Consider the following 13,758-nt stretch of genomic DNA (forward strand, 5'->3'; position numbering starts at 1 on the left):
CTCCGATTTGACGCCTAGCCTGGGAACCTCCATATGCCATGGGTGCAGCCGTAAAATACGACAAAAGACAAAAGACAAAAAAAAAAAAAAAAAAAAAATAGATGAAACCAAGTCTCAGGGAGGGTAAACACATTCCCAGAGTCACACAACTTACGCAGAGACGGGCTTTAGATTTCAGATCGTGCCCTTAAAGACTATGTCATCCTGCAAGAATTCCGTGGACACATAGTTACAGGAAAAGATTCAACAAAAGTCAAGGTGGCAGGTGGAATTAGCAAGCACCCAGTGCCAGACAGAGCTGCTGGCCCTCAGGGTTCAGAGTTTAGTTCTAAATTTAGCCTCTGACCTTCTTGTGGGTTCTAAATTTGGCCAAACAAGTTCTTCCAGCCTGATCGATGACGTGGGTGCATTGTTTTGAAGATCAAACCTTTTTCCTGGTTATGAAAGTAATAAAGTAATGCAGAATTTGTTTGGAGAAGCAGCCCAGCTGCCTGTCAACAGCCATCTGAGAATAATCCTGGGCTTACTGACGGTGGACACACGTAGTTACTGACTGATTTCTTAGGAACAGGGATTAAAACCATTTCCTGAACCAAGTCTGAGTTTCTCCTCCTGAGTGAACCAGAAACAGAGCCTCAAGAAATAGCTAGGACTAACCAGACTCAACCTTAAAATTGTCCTAAAATTACTAATTAGAGCAAAAAAGGACTCTTAAGATAGTCTTCAGTCCAGGGGGGAATTGCAGAGTTCTGGGGACTCCTGAGACTCAGTCTCTGGGAAGGCATCCGGGTGGCTTGACTGGTCCATGACCACTTATCAGATGTCCTGCCTCCACTGGGTTGGAGCAAGCATGTGACCTTTGTGGTCTGGCCACTAATGACTGAACAAACATTGGACCCTGGACCCAGGGGAGACCATCAACTCTGCTGGCCAGAAACATACAACTGCTGGTGCTTGGCCTGAAAGGATGAGCTTGGACATCCGATTCCCTCTCTCAGGAATACACATGAAGAAACACAGAACATCTCAGCTGGTGCAAATACTTGAGCTGAAGGGTCATGGATATTTGGAGCTTGAATGACCATGCACACAGATGTATATGGAAGAGGGATAGGTGGCAATCTGGATCCCCAGGATAGTGTTGAGCAGCTGGATCAAACTTGACCTGAAATCCACCCTACCACTGGACTTTTCCATTACATGGATCAACAACTCTTCAAATTCGTTTTATTAGGTTTTCTGGGGTTTGGTGTTTGTCTGTTTTGTTTAACCAAAAGGAATGTCTCTAGAACCTTCTAAGACATCCACTTTTTACTTGGAATTGTTAGAGTAGATTTATGATCCATAGAACCCAAGCACACCACACCACAGCAGGCAGAAGCCCTTTGGGATAGTTAGGATTCAAAGCCATGTCCCTGTATGTCCCAAGTGACAAGTTCTTTTCTGGTCTGAAGCACTCGGAAGGAGGGGTGAGGAGGTCAGGTCTTGGCTGCAGAACGCGCTGTCCTCATAACAACCCCCTCTCAGCCTCAGAACTGCTCTTATCAGGATCTCTCTGGAGATCCTGGACAAAGGGTGAAGCCAGGAACTCCTGAGGCTGAAGGGCAGGTCGGGGCCTGGGAGAGAAGGGGTAGAAATATGTCTTCCGTTTCCCTTGGGCCCCGCAGCACAGCTGTTGTCCACAGTGAGTTTAGCCAACACTAGGGACAAATAGCATTCACTCAGCAGGCTCGGGGCACTCCTGGGGGAAAACCAGTTCTCACCCAGGCAGAGAGGCTTAGCAGTGAGTGACAGTTCTGGGATGGGAACCTGCATCTAATGGGCTCCAGGTGCGGTGCCTCTTCCAAAACACCGAGCGAAGCTCCGCCAACTGCAGGCCTTTTGCTCTGGCCACATCTGCCCTCACACTTCCCTTCCAGATGGTTCTGCAGAGGCTCCAAGGAGCTGATGGCTGATGAGGAAAAGGATTAGCCGCAAACTTGACTCTCCCTCCAGCCTCTGCCAGACCCACCAGAGGCGTGGGTGTGTCCAGCCTACCTGGGAACATCTGCTGTTGTCATCGGTCGGGGCCGACTTGATTAGGGCCAGACCCCCTGAGGATGCCGAAAGCCAAAACATATTAAAAGTAAATTTCCAAAGGAAATAAAGAAGCAATAACAATTGGCCACATCTGTGAAACTGGGTGCTCGTTAAGTGCCAGGTCCCAGGACCAGGGTGAGCCCAGGTGGTAGACGTCATAGGTGCTGCCGTCATCACTGCAATCCCACCCCCCTCCCAGGAGGTGGGGAGGGAATCTGTTGTAGGCAGCGAAGCACAGCACCCTTAGGTGTTTCTCTGTCCATGGGTGGGAGGACAGCACCCTCCTGTCAGATGCTCCATCACTGCCCTGCCACCCTTTGGTTCCTACCAGTTCTCGTGGGCCCCCCGGGGAGTCAGTGTACTGGGACCCGGATTACGGATTCAAGTCCTGGGCCCACTGCTCATGGCCGTGGGACTTGGGGTGAGTCAGTTCTCCTTCCTGAGCCTCAGTTGTCTCACCTGCACAATATGGGGGGGAGCTGCACCTCTCTGTGGGCCGTAAGTTTAACTAAGGGGGTCACCAGGGGTATTCTCTTGTTATTGGTGATGTTTTCCCAAGTGCATGCTCTGTGCTTTCTGGGAACAACCGCAGGCTCCTCTGAGCCCACCAGCACCTTGCACACCGCCGCCGGGGGCAACAGACTTAATGGCCTCCCCAGGGCACACGTACTCTGTCCTGTTCCTCTTCACAGCGTCAGCCAGCCCACAGGGCGCAGCCAGGTCAGAACCTGGGCCAGGCAGGCCTGACTTGGAGCCAAGATCGGCCCTCACTGGAGGTGACTGTGGGCAGCCTGGCTCCCTCCCGCCAAGCCCCTGGTTCAGCGTCTATTCGGAAGGAAAAATTCCTCGTGAATGTGAGTTAAAGTAGCGCATGCAAAGCTCTTGGCTTTGTGAGAGGCAGGTGGCGTGCTCGATGTCAACCCCCTGAAATTGCTCAGTTCCGACCCCGCACATCACAGTCGGGCCCCCCACCCCCAGTACCTACAGCCAAAGAAGTGGCTGGTTGTTTGGCACGCTTTCTTCCTCCATTTGGACAAGGCTGAGCTGGGAGAATAAGAGCTGTGTCAGGACTTACTCTGCATTTTTCTCCTTCCCTCTGGGACAGCCCTGACCCCCGGCCCCAGGAGGAAACCACTTCAGCATCACCGCCCATTGAGAATGTGTGTCTAGTGGGACATATCACCGGGCTTTATCGTATTTAAGGTAGGGCACCAAAAAGCCCATGTGGGTGGGCAAATGCTTTCACTGGTGGGCACCCCGGCCATCGTCCTGTCCACCAGCCCCCCAAGTGCACTGAGCTCCAGGCGCTCTTCTCAGCAAGAGCGGGTGAGTGGCCGAGCTTTCTGGCTTTCCTCTGACCTCAAGTCTATTTCTTTTCCATGGGCAGCAGCTGTCTGGAGTGGAAATCTCCATGGAGGGAGAGACTCTCTCCTGTCAATGCTGAAATCAGGCAGAATCCCACAGGAAAAGAGGCTGGTCGGGAGTCGGGGGGGGCGGGGAGTCAAGTCCCCGGGTTTCTGCATGACGCTGAGCACATCCCTCTGATCTCAGGGTTTCCATTTCCTTAGCTTAGAACAGAAATTGCAAATGGTTTAGGCTCTTGTTCTGGCACCAACTGCTGAGTGTGTGTTGCTTCTGATGCAGTATTCAAGTGGAGTCTGCCCCTCACTAGGAAAGGGTGCTGTGATCCATTAGCAATGCCTGCCGTGCATTGAAGGATGGGCATGAATGGTATTTTGGTGTTACACGTATTTACCACCGAAACTCAAATACTCTGTAACGTTCCTCAGAACTTGGAATGGATCAGATTCTTAAGATCTAACTGAATCACGCAGAACTTAAGATCTCTCTGTTGATGACTTTCCTTCACTCAAAGTTTCTCAAAGTGGTGAATGATTCTTTACCCTTTCTCAGTGCACACCCCTGAGGCCCATTCCTACCACCATATCCTTACAGCCACCATGTCGGGTTCAGCCAAGGAAATCTCTTCCAGGCCAGGTCACTGCAAATCAGCCATAAGATCCCCCACCCCTACCCACCCTGCTGGATCCAGCCATACCTGAAGCTACCCCTCATCCTAGACTTTTCATTTTCATTGATGTGCGCCAATATATTCTCTTTCTTGCTTGAGACGGTATGAATTGGGGTTTTGTTGCATGTAACTCCAAGTGTCTTAATATATAGATTCTTTTTCCCAGGCAGGCCCCAGAATGGGGACCAAAAAAGTGTTTGGCAAATGTAATAGGGGGAACATCTGATAATGACAGCTGGGGGTCTATTTTGTTTTTTCTCTTTGATCCAGTCAAGACAAGAGGCCTTGAGTGCAGATAGGACACACCAATTTCTTAAGATGTAGGTGCCTGGAAGCCCCCTCCTGTGAGGTCTATGTGATAAGAGGGCCTCTACTTTGCATGAGGAGAGTCAAAAAGGAGGCACATTATCTGGAATATCCTTATTCCCTCCAAAGTTTTCATGAATGCTGTCTCCTTAGCTTTCTGGGGCGCTGAGTCTAGCTTGGTTGAATTTTGTTTAAAAACATCAGCATCAATCATACATACCCTTGGGAAGGAACGTTAACCATCAACCAAGAAAGTTAACATCCCTCCACCCCCGTCTCCTCCAGTTAAATGGACTGGAACCCACCCTGTCCCCAGAGGAAACTGCCTGCCTTGACCTAGAACATTTAAAAACTGGGTTTCTACTTTAAGTTCTTAACATGTTGTAACCTCAGTTCAGCCCCCTGGCCCAGCTCCTTCACAGCAAAGGGAAGGCATGGACCATGCACAGAATTAATAGCTCTCAGGGTTTCTGGAGTCTGGTTCTTGAAGTTTTTTCTGGGGCAAATCCTCTCCCTGCCTCATCCAGGAACCCAAATGGCACAGCAGTGGTGGGAGGATGGCTAAGGCTTTGGAGTCACCAGACCTGGGGGCCTGCCACGTTCTTGCTGTGTCACTGTGGATGAGTTGCTTAACCTCTCTGAGTCTCAGTCGTCCTTTCTATAAAATGGGGGTATTAATACTACTCACTGCCTAGGGCTATCTCTGAGTAACGCTTGCACAATGGTGGGCGCAGTAAGTGGTAGTCTTAGATCGGCTTAGATGGGGGCAAGGAGGAAGGAGGGTGCAGGAGAGGAAGAGGGAGAGGGGAGGCGTTGGGGATGGAGGGCCTCAGAACCATTTCCCCGCGTGCAGTCCTGCCCTGCTCTCCCCGGCCGCCCTAGTTTGAGACATGCCTTGTTCAGCATCCCGGGTCACCCCCTGGAAAAGTGTCTGCTCCATCCTTTCAGAGATGACAGAATGATCTCTTCCCAGATGGGGAAACGAGGCCAGGCCTCTGCCAGGGTTGCAGAGTGTGTTGACGGAGCTGTGCTCTGACGGTGGCCTGACCTCCTGGATTCTGACTTTGTCGCAGCAGCCTGAATGGGCTCAGACAGTCGTTACACACCCTGTTGCTCCATTTCCCCTTCAGCACGTTGACCACAACCCTGACTAACTGTGTGATCATTTCTGTAACAAGTCGGAGGTGGAAAAATATTACTGCATCTTTCGGCCTTTGTGGGAAAACAGCCGGTCCCCTCCTGGTTCTCAGTCTTCCATCTGCCCTGGGAAGATCTGGATTTGTACAAAGTAACAAAGAGCTGGGCAGTAGCAGCATTCAGTTTCTCATCATCAAAATAGATTGTGCCAGAAGACAGTAGACCTAAAAGCCTCCACTGGCAGAAAACTTTTTTTTTCCTGTTGTCCCTTAGCTCCCAGTGAGCATAGCAAAGGCATGGAAATTTTCCACACTGCTAAGAAAGTAGAGACGCTCCCCTTCACCGTGACCCTGGGCTTGCCAGCTCTGGCTGAAGGAACAAACATGGGGAAGCAAGACCCACCCACCCCCCACCCCCCGCACCCCCCTTCCACTTCAGCCCAGAGGAGGCAGGAGACGGAGGAGGTGGTGGCGAAGAGCACGGATTCAGGGGCACCTGGGTTCACACCCCAGCTCTGCCACTTACTAGCTCTGTGGCCATGAGCAAGTCACGTCACTTCTCTGGGCCTCAGTCTCCTTGTCTGTGAAATAGGACTAGTTCTTCCCCACGGAGTTGCTGTAAGCGTCAAGGGAGCTCACGTGTGAGGTGCCTACAGCAGGCTCCGGTGTGTGACGGGCAGCCTGCGTGTCTGCTGCTTCTACTTACTGATGTTTTCATACAAGTAAGGTGGGCTCCAGAAGCTGGGGCTTGCGCTGATCCTCTGGAGGCTCAAGGAGTCAGCTGCATTGAGATCAGCGCCCATCGGTTAGGGGCAGGAACCCGACGGTGCAACAGCTTGAAGGGAGGGAAGCCCCTCGTTCCACTTTTCCCAGCCTCGGGGGCAGGGGAGTGGCCTGGCCGGAGCTCAACATGTCCCCGCTCAGGTGAGGGCACACCTTGGGCAAGGGACAGAGTGACTGCAGGACAGCCTGGGCAGGGGGCCAGATGCAGTGGTAATGGGAGGGCTGAGCCAAGGTAAAGACCAGCCAGGCAGCCAGGGCTCCGGGCCCAAAGCGTGAGTTCTCCCAGCTGCCAGCTTCAGCCACAGATGCCAGAAAGGCAAGCAGTGATCCAGGCCACAGACGTGGCTGGAGATGCCACCTCCTCCCTGACACATGGACTCGGATGCTTCTTGGAGCGGGAGGGGCTGGGGGCGAGCAGGAGGGAATCTGAGACTGAGCATCCCCTAAAGGCCTGGAGTACTGGGTCAGATGAAAGTGACCGGATTAGACGAAATCCAGCGTTTTTCCTTATTGCCCTAGGACTGGGGTTTGCGAGAAATCTCAGATTGTTTACAGGAGACAAAGGACATTTTTCTCCACACGTGCATGGGATGCTGTAAGGAAACATTCGCACGCTCAACGTGGGTCCCCACTAGACAGGGCGCCCTGTCTAGTGGGTGCTCAGGAAATGTCCAGTGAACACGTGAATGGGGGAGCCCGTCCCAACTTGTAGTGTTGGCCGGGCACCAGGTCTGGGAAGAAAACTCTTCTCAGCCTCCTTGGGGCAGGTGGCACATGGGGAGGGGAAGGCTTTGGAGCCCTATCTAATGGGGTTCAAACCCAGCTGGGCCCTGGTGGTGGGCAGCTTCTGAAGTGGCCCCCAGCGACCCACCCCTCCTGGCATTCACCCTCTCAAGTATACGTTGGCCCAGGGACTCGCTTCTAATGAATGGAAGGTGGCAAAAGTGATGGGTGGGTGTCATCTCCCAGATGAGGTTGTAAAAGGCAGTGACCTAACTCACACACACACACACACACACACACACACACACACACACACACGCACCCCTTCTTGGCTTCTCACTTTTGACAAAGCAAGCCGCGGTGCTGGAGAGGCCCCCGTGGCCAGGAACCAAGGGCCGAAAGCCAACAGCCACAGAGCAACCGCACCCTCTCCCACCACCGAGAGGATCTGGGGACGACTCTGCCCCAGTTGGTCCTTGAGGTGCCTGAGCCCCCGACCCCTTGACTGTAGCCTGTGAGAGACCCAGAAGCAGAGGACACAGTCAAGCCAGACCTGGACCCCCAACCCACGGAAACTGGGAGATCATAAACACGTGTTGTTTTAAGCCGCTGAGTTTTGGAGTCCTGTGTTGTGCAGCAGTCAGTAGACAGCTAATACAGCCCCTTGTGAGCTCTGTGCCTGGGAACCAGTTACTGAAACTATGTCTCCCCTCATCTAAAAATGGGTGTAATAGTAATAATAGCACCTCCCCACCTTACAGGTTCACTGCGAAGACTGAATAAATGAAGGAAGGAAGGAAGGAAGGAAGGAAGGAATGGGACCCCAGCTAGGGCAGTGGAAAGACCACAGCATCGGGGGATGAAGCCATCAAGAGCACTCGCTGAGCAGCTGTTGACAAGGTCTGTGTCGGCTGCCCCCGGGAAGGTCCCTCACCATGGAGAGGCCTCCCCTCCATCCTCACTTGGCCGCCCCAGTGCCTCCCGAGGCTCCAAAGGACCAGTGCTCAGAGCTGCCTGCATGGGGCACATGGCATCCTTGCCTCTCGCGCCGCCACCCCCATGCTGGGTCCTGCTGTCCCTTCTGCGTGGATTATGTTCCTCGCAGGGCTGCTGCTGCCCCAAAGCTGGCTGGCCTTGGAGCCATGAAGATAAGCAAGCCCACAGCCACGGCCACAGCCTCTGATAGCTCCGGAGACTGGCCTCTGCAGGAAAGATGCGGCCAGCTGGCATGAGTGCCACGGCCCTGAGCAGTCAGACCTGGGGGTGACGGGGACAAAGGGGAAGGGCCAGGCCTTCACATGCTAACAGATGCCTGACTCCAGCCAGGAGAGCAGACTTTCAGCCTGGATGCCCCTCACAGGGCCTGGGAGCCTGGAGGACTATGAAGTCCAGTTCGCAGCCATCAAGAGTCCTCCCACCCCTGAACCGGAGCTGGCTCAGACTTGACCTCCTTCCCACCCACCCCAGGCCCACCATCCCCCACCTCATCCAGGGTCGGAGCCACCTGGGCAGAAGGGCCACAGGGCCATTGTCTGTTGTCCTGTGGCCCCTGAGTTGGGAATGCAAATCAGACCCTTGATGTCCACAGGCAGCTGGCTGTCAGCCCGCAGGCAACTCTCCTGTGCAGGCAGTGGTTTGGGGGCTTCCCCACCCCTCCTCCTGGGGCCTCCCCCTCCAGCTGATCCCACCGCTTCCTGGATGCTGGACACAGGGTGGCCCATGCTGGGTGACAACCACCATCAGCACTGATCACCCAGTTACTCTGAGGGGCAGGTCCTAGCGGGGGGCTCCTGCTCAGGGCACAGGGGGCAAGTTAGGGGCCTGGCCCTAGAACCACGGCCAGAAGGTGGGGGCTGCTTCTCTCCAGTCCTGTCCTTGGCTCTTCTCTGTTTGCGGCCAGCCCCCCACCGTTATTGCAGTCTGACAACAACGGTTAGCATTAATGGGAACTCACGCTGTGCCCTTAGTTCAGGGACACCTCTGGAAGCCCACAAGGTGGGTTCTGGTATAATCCCCGCTTCACAGCAGGGCCGTCTAAGGGGCTGGTGGGTGGGGAGGCAGGATGGGAACCAGGCGGTCTGGCTGTGGGCCAGAGCTCTCTGCCATGTGTCTGGCCCCTACACACTCGCCAGCCTTACCGGTTGTCCCCACAAAGTGCTGCAGGCTGGCTTTGTTTTTCAGGGACCCCTGATCTCCCCATAGGTGTCCAACTCACTGACTCTCCCCTGCTGACAGAGCAGCTATTTCCTGGGCCCAGGGCCCCAGTTGCTAGAAATTACAAATTTTCTTTCCTGACTCCTCACTGCACGCGCCTTCCATTAGCCAGAGCAAGTCCTCGCCATGGCCATGGCCCAGGTTTGACAAAAACAGGAACCGCCAAACATCGTCGGACTGCACGCACATGTGTCCCCATCGGGCCCCATCCTGGCCCTGCCAGGCCCCGCTCTCCCTCGCCATCGAGGAAACAGCCTTACACTGCTGCGGGGCCCGTGCTGGCGCCCACCGCTCCCCAGAAGTCAGGGCTTGTCGACCCGGAAGAGTGAATCCCCTTGCGAGCATCTATTAGCCTTGTCTTGATGACGAATAGATCCCACCTTAATGGACCATTTTTCAATTTGTAGCCCCCCGTGAAGACTCCTAAAGTGTTCCCAGATGTCGCGGATGATGTGTGTCTCTGACACGCACGACAGAGGGCCGGGGGCACACCGGCTTCCTCCCCACAGGAGCCCTGGGCCAGAGTCCCGGGCAGAGCAGCTTCACATTTGCCTCAATAAAGACAAGGTAGCTTTCCGCCCCCACTTTTCTGGCCTCTCTCGGGGAGATGTGTCTGCAGGGAGGTGTGCCCGGGGGTGAGCCGCTTAGATGGCCGGGACTCTGGGACACAAAATTCGGAGACCCCAAGCTCTTGGGTGGGATTGGAGGGTCTTGAAACCTTGCCAGCTTTAGAGTCAGAAAGAAAAGCGTCTGAAGCCCACCTTTGCTGTTTACCAGCTGTGTGACCTGGGTCCAGTTGGCTCACCTCTCTGGGTCTCAGAAATAATCAGAGAAACTCTTCACAAGGCTGCGGAGAGGGCCAGATGGGGGAGGGAATAAACGAAGCTCAGAGAAGCGCCTGGCATGTGGCATGCGCTGCTTCGGTAGGTGATGAAAGGAGAATTAATAATGGCACATATTTATTAGGGCTTGTCGTGAATCGAACAGTGTCCCCACCCCAAATTCATGTCTACCTGGAGACTTAGAATGTGACCTTATCTGGATAAAGTCTTTGGAGATGTGATTAGTTAAGAGGAGGCTGTACTGGATGAGGGTGGCATCCAGGGACTGCCAGGCGAGGGCGATGAATATCTGCCCCTTTATTTTTTTCTCTCCTGCAGGGCAGGTCCCACAGCAGACTGGGCAGGGACCAGGGGGCCCTGTGGCCCATCAGACCCCTTCGGACAATTCCGAAGATCATTCCTGGACTCAGCCGACCTGGATTTCCTACAATCGCTGCTGCCGAGCACTTGGGTGCAGAGGCAAGGAGCAAAACCACACTTAGAACACAGCCCAGCAGCAAAGCTCCCTCCCCGGGTCAGGAGTGTTTGACCACCAGGAAATAAGAACAGTTCATCTAAGTTTCTTCACCCTTTGTCCCAAGATGCAAAAATGTCAGAAATGTGCACGGCTCTGGCCGCGGAGGGACACTGTCTTGACCCCTCATCCATTTCCTGCCTGGGGGCTGAGGGTCGGTGAAGACCACTGCCCTGAGGGTCAGGAGCAGTGGGTGGGCCCCTGCTGGGCTGGGCGCTGGCTGCACAGCTCAGGGTGAGGCCCTCCCCTCTCTGGGCCCAGTTTTCTTGTCTATAAAATGGGGGCAGTGGAGTTCCCATTGAGGCTCAGTGGGAATGAGCCCGATTAGTATCCAGGAGGATGTGGGTTCGATCCCTGGCCTCCCTCAGTGGGTTAAGGATCGAGCAGTGCCATGAGCTGTGGTGTAGGTCGCAGACATGGCTTGGATCTGGTGTGGCTGTGGTGGAGGCTGGTAGCTGTAGCTCTAATTCGACCCCTGGCCTAGGAACCTCCACATGCCTCAGGTGTGGCCCTAAAAAGCAAAAATATTAATAATAATAATAAGGGTGGGGGGTGGTAATGCCTCTTCCAGCATCTGGCGGAGTTAAATGCTGGCAGATGGCACAACCGCAACTGAAGTCATCCTGGGTTGTTTTCCTCTATCCTAAGGGGTCAACAACATGAGAATGGGCCCCCCCAGCAATGCCTCCCTCAGCCTGCTTTATAACAAGCCGGCTTGGCCCTGCTTGTCAATCCATTTGACTCTCTAAATACCAACATGACCCTGATTCTTGGAGGATATTTACACGTTTTGGGGTTTGTTTGTTGTTGTTGTTGTTGTTGTTTTGTTTTGTTTTTTTTTGTTTTTTTTTACTGCAGCGCCCATGGCATATAGAAGTTCCCAGGCTAGGGGTCAAATCAGAGCTGAAGCTGCTGGCCTACACCACAGCCACAGCGACGTCAGATCCAAGCTCCATCTGCAACCTACGCCAGAGCTTGCAGCAAAGCCAGATCCTTCACCCACTGAGCGAGGCCAGGGATGGAACCCACATCCTCATGGACACTATGTTGGGTTTTCTTTTGTTTTATTTTCTTTTTGGCTTTTTTGGGCTTCACTTCAGCATAAGGAGGTTCCCAGGCTAGGGGCTGAATCAGAGCTGGAACTGCCAGCCTACACCACAGCCACAGCAACAAGGGATCAGAGCCGTGTCTGCAACCTACACCACAGCTCACAGCAACACCAGATCCTTAACCCACTGAGCAAGGCCAGGGGTTAAACCCACATCCTCATGGATACTAGTCAGGTTTGTAACCCCTGAGTCACAACAGGAATTCCGAGGATATTTATGGTGTTAACACTGAAGATAACCCATATCAGCAATAGCCAGCATTTGCTGAGCATTGGCAAGTCCAAAGCATTGTGTGCTCTGCCTCATTTAATTTCCAAAACAAACCTGCCAGATAGTGTCACCAGAACCCCCACTTTTTAGGAGGTCTTCTGTGGCTCAATGGGTTAAGGTCCTGGCATTGTCAGTATAGTGGCTCGGGTTGCTGCTGAGGCACAGGTTCAATCCCTGGCTCAGGGAACTTCCACATGCCATGGCACAGTCAAAAAAAAAAAAAAAAAAAAAAAGGAAACCTCATTTTTTCAAAAGAAAACTCATCCCAGGATGACTTGCCCAGGTCCACACAGTAGGTTGACCCTTTTTATACCTGATTCCAGATCAGACGCTGCTGCCTGCAAGTACCCACGGCCCAGTGGGAGAGGTGAGCCTGGACCCTCCCACAGATGTGACATTCCTAACCCGAGCTTGTTTCTCGTGCCTGACACAGGGTCAAACATGCCATAAACGTTATGTCACTGAGACCTCCCGGGACCTTCCTGAGTTGTCACCACTATCATCACTGTCCTGCTCACACAGATGAGGACAGAGAGGCCCAGGGGCTTCCATCGTGGGAGGGCCAACAGGACCTTAATCCAGCCTTCCCGACTCATATTAAGGTTTGGACCCCCCAAAAGGGAGCCAGATACCATGGTGCTGAATCCATGCAGAGAGAGTCCAGAGAGTTGGAACAGAGATCCCAGGGGGCTTCCTGGAGGAAGAGGATTGCAGAAGGTGGGCAGAACCTGTGTGGCACAGATTTCTTTTCTCCAGACCACCTCGGGCATTTGCCAGGCCCCGGGGCCAGGTGCCGCCACTCCCCAGAGGGACAAGAAGAAATCTGTCCACCAGCCTCAGGAGGCCCTGCCCTGCAGGCCGGCCCGAGTGCCAGGCCCTGGCTGGCCCTTCGCCCACACACCCCTCCTCATTCTGCGGGGCTGGGGAGGAAAGTCCAGAGCCAAAGTTCACAGACCGTAGGGAGGGGTGGACACACAGAGCTCAGGTTATTCAGTGCAACAGGTTGTGCAGCCACAAAAGACTGGAACTGCTCTCACATCCATCAACAGGGGACTGAGTTAAGATACTTTTCTTCTTTTCTTGTTAGGGCCACACCTGCAGCATCATGGAGGTTCCCAGGCTACGGGTCGAATCAGAGCTACAGCTGCCAGCTTATGCCACAGTCACAGCAACGCAGGATCCAAGCCACGTCTGTGACCTACACCACAACTCACAGCAACACCAGATCCTTAACCCACTGAGCAGGGCCAGGGATTGAGACTATGTCCCCATGGATGATAGTGGGTTCATTACTGAGAGGCCACAACGGGAGCTCCAAGACACTTTTCACAACCAGCTGCGACTCAAGTGTCAGTGGAGGAAGCGTGAGGGGGTCCTGAGTAAATAATAAAAGCTGACGTTTAGGAAGAACTTTGCATGTGGTCAGAGCCTCTTCCCAGTGTGTGTACCCATTTGGTCCTTAGAGCAATCTCGGGAGGAGGGACCATGGCCGTCGCTTTGAAACGAGGAGACTGAGGCACCAGGCTCAAGTCCCTTGTCCACGGCTCGTGGCTACGAACAGCAGAGCTGGGATGTGGCGTGGAACCAGCCTGCCACACGGTCTCCCGGCCTCTCTGCCTTGCCAATAGCCCCACCTCCAGGAGCACCCTGGACCCCAGGAGGGAAGAGCCATGCAGACACCCCTCAGCACTTCCTGCCCTGCACCCCCCAGGCCAGGGGGAGCAGGTGCAATGAGAAGAGGCCTGACTGA

General features: G+C 53.9%; 1 protein-coding gene and 1 long non-coding RNA gene across 4 annotated transcripts in view; one reads left to right on the forward strand and one right to left on the reverse strand.

Annotated features, from left to right (window-relative positions):
- RIPOR3 (RIPOR family member 3) overlaps positions 1-13,758 on the reverse strand; it is a 75,916-nt gene that overhangs the window by 52,188 nt on the left and 9,970 nt on the right. The window lies entirely within an intron of this gene.
- Positions 98-11,409, forward strand: LOC110257432. Of its 2 annotated transcripts, XR_002340014.1 has the most exons (3): positions 98-3,282; positions 7,821-7,959; positions 9,681-11,409. It is a non-coding gene; the product is annotated as an uncharacterized LOC110257432 (long non-coding RNA). The 2 variants fall into 2 exon arrangements; XR_002340013.1 differs by lacking the exon at positions 98-3,282 and having other exon boundaries at positions 5,998-7,959.

This window comes from Sus scrofa, chromosome 17 (assembly GCF_000003025.6).
Source record: "Sus scrofa isolate TJ Tabasco breed Duroc chromosome 17, Sscrofa11.1, whole genome shotgun sequence".
NCBI lineage: Eukaryota > Metazoa > Chordata > Mammalia > Artiodactyla > Suidae > Sus > Sus scrofa.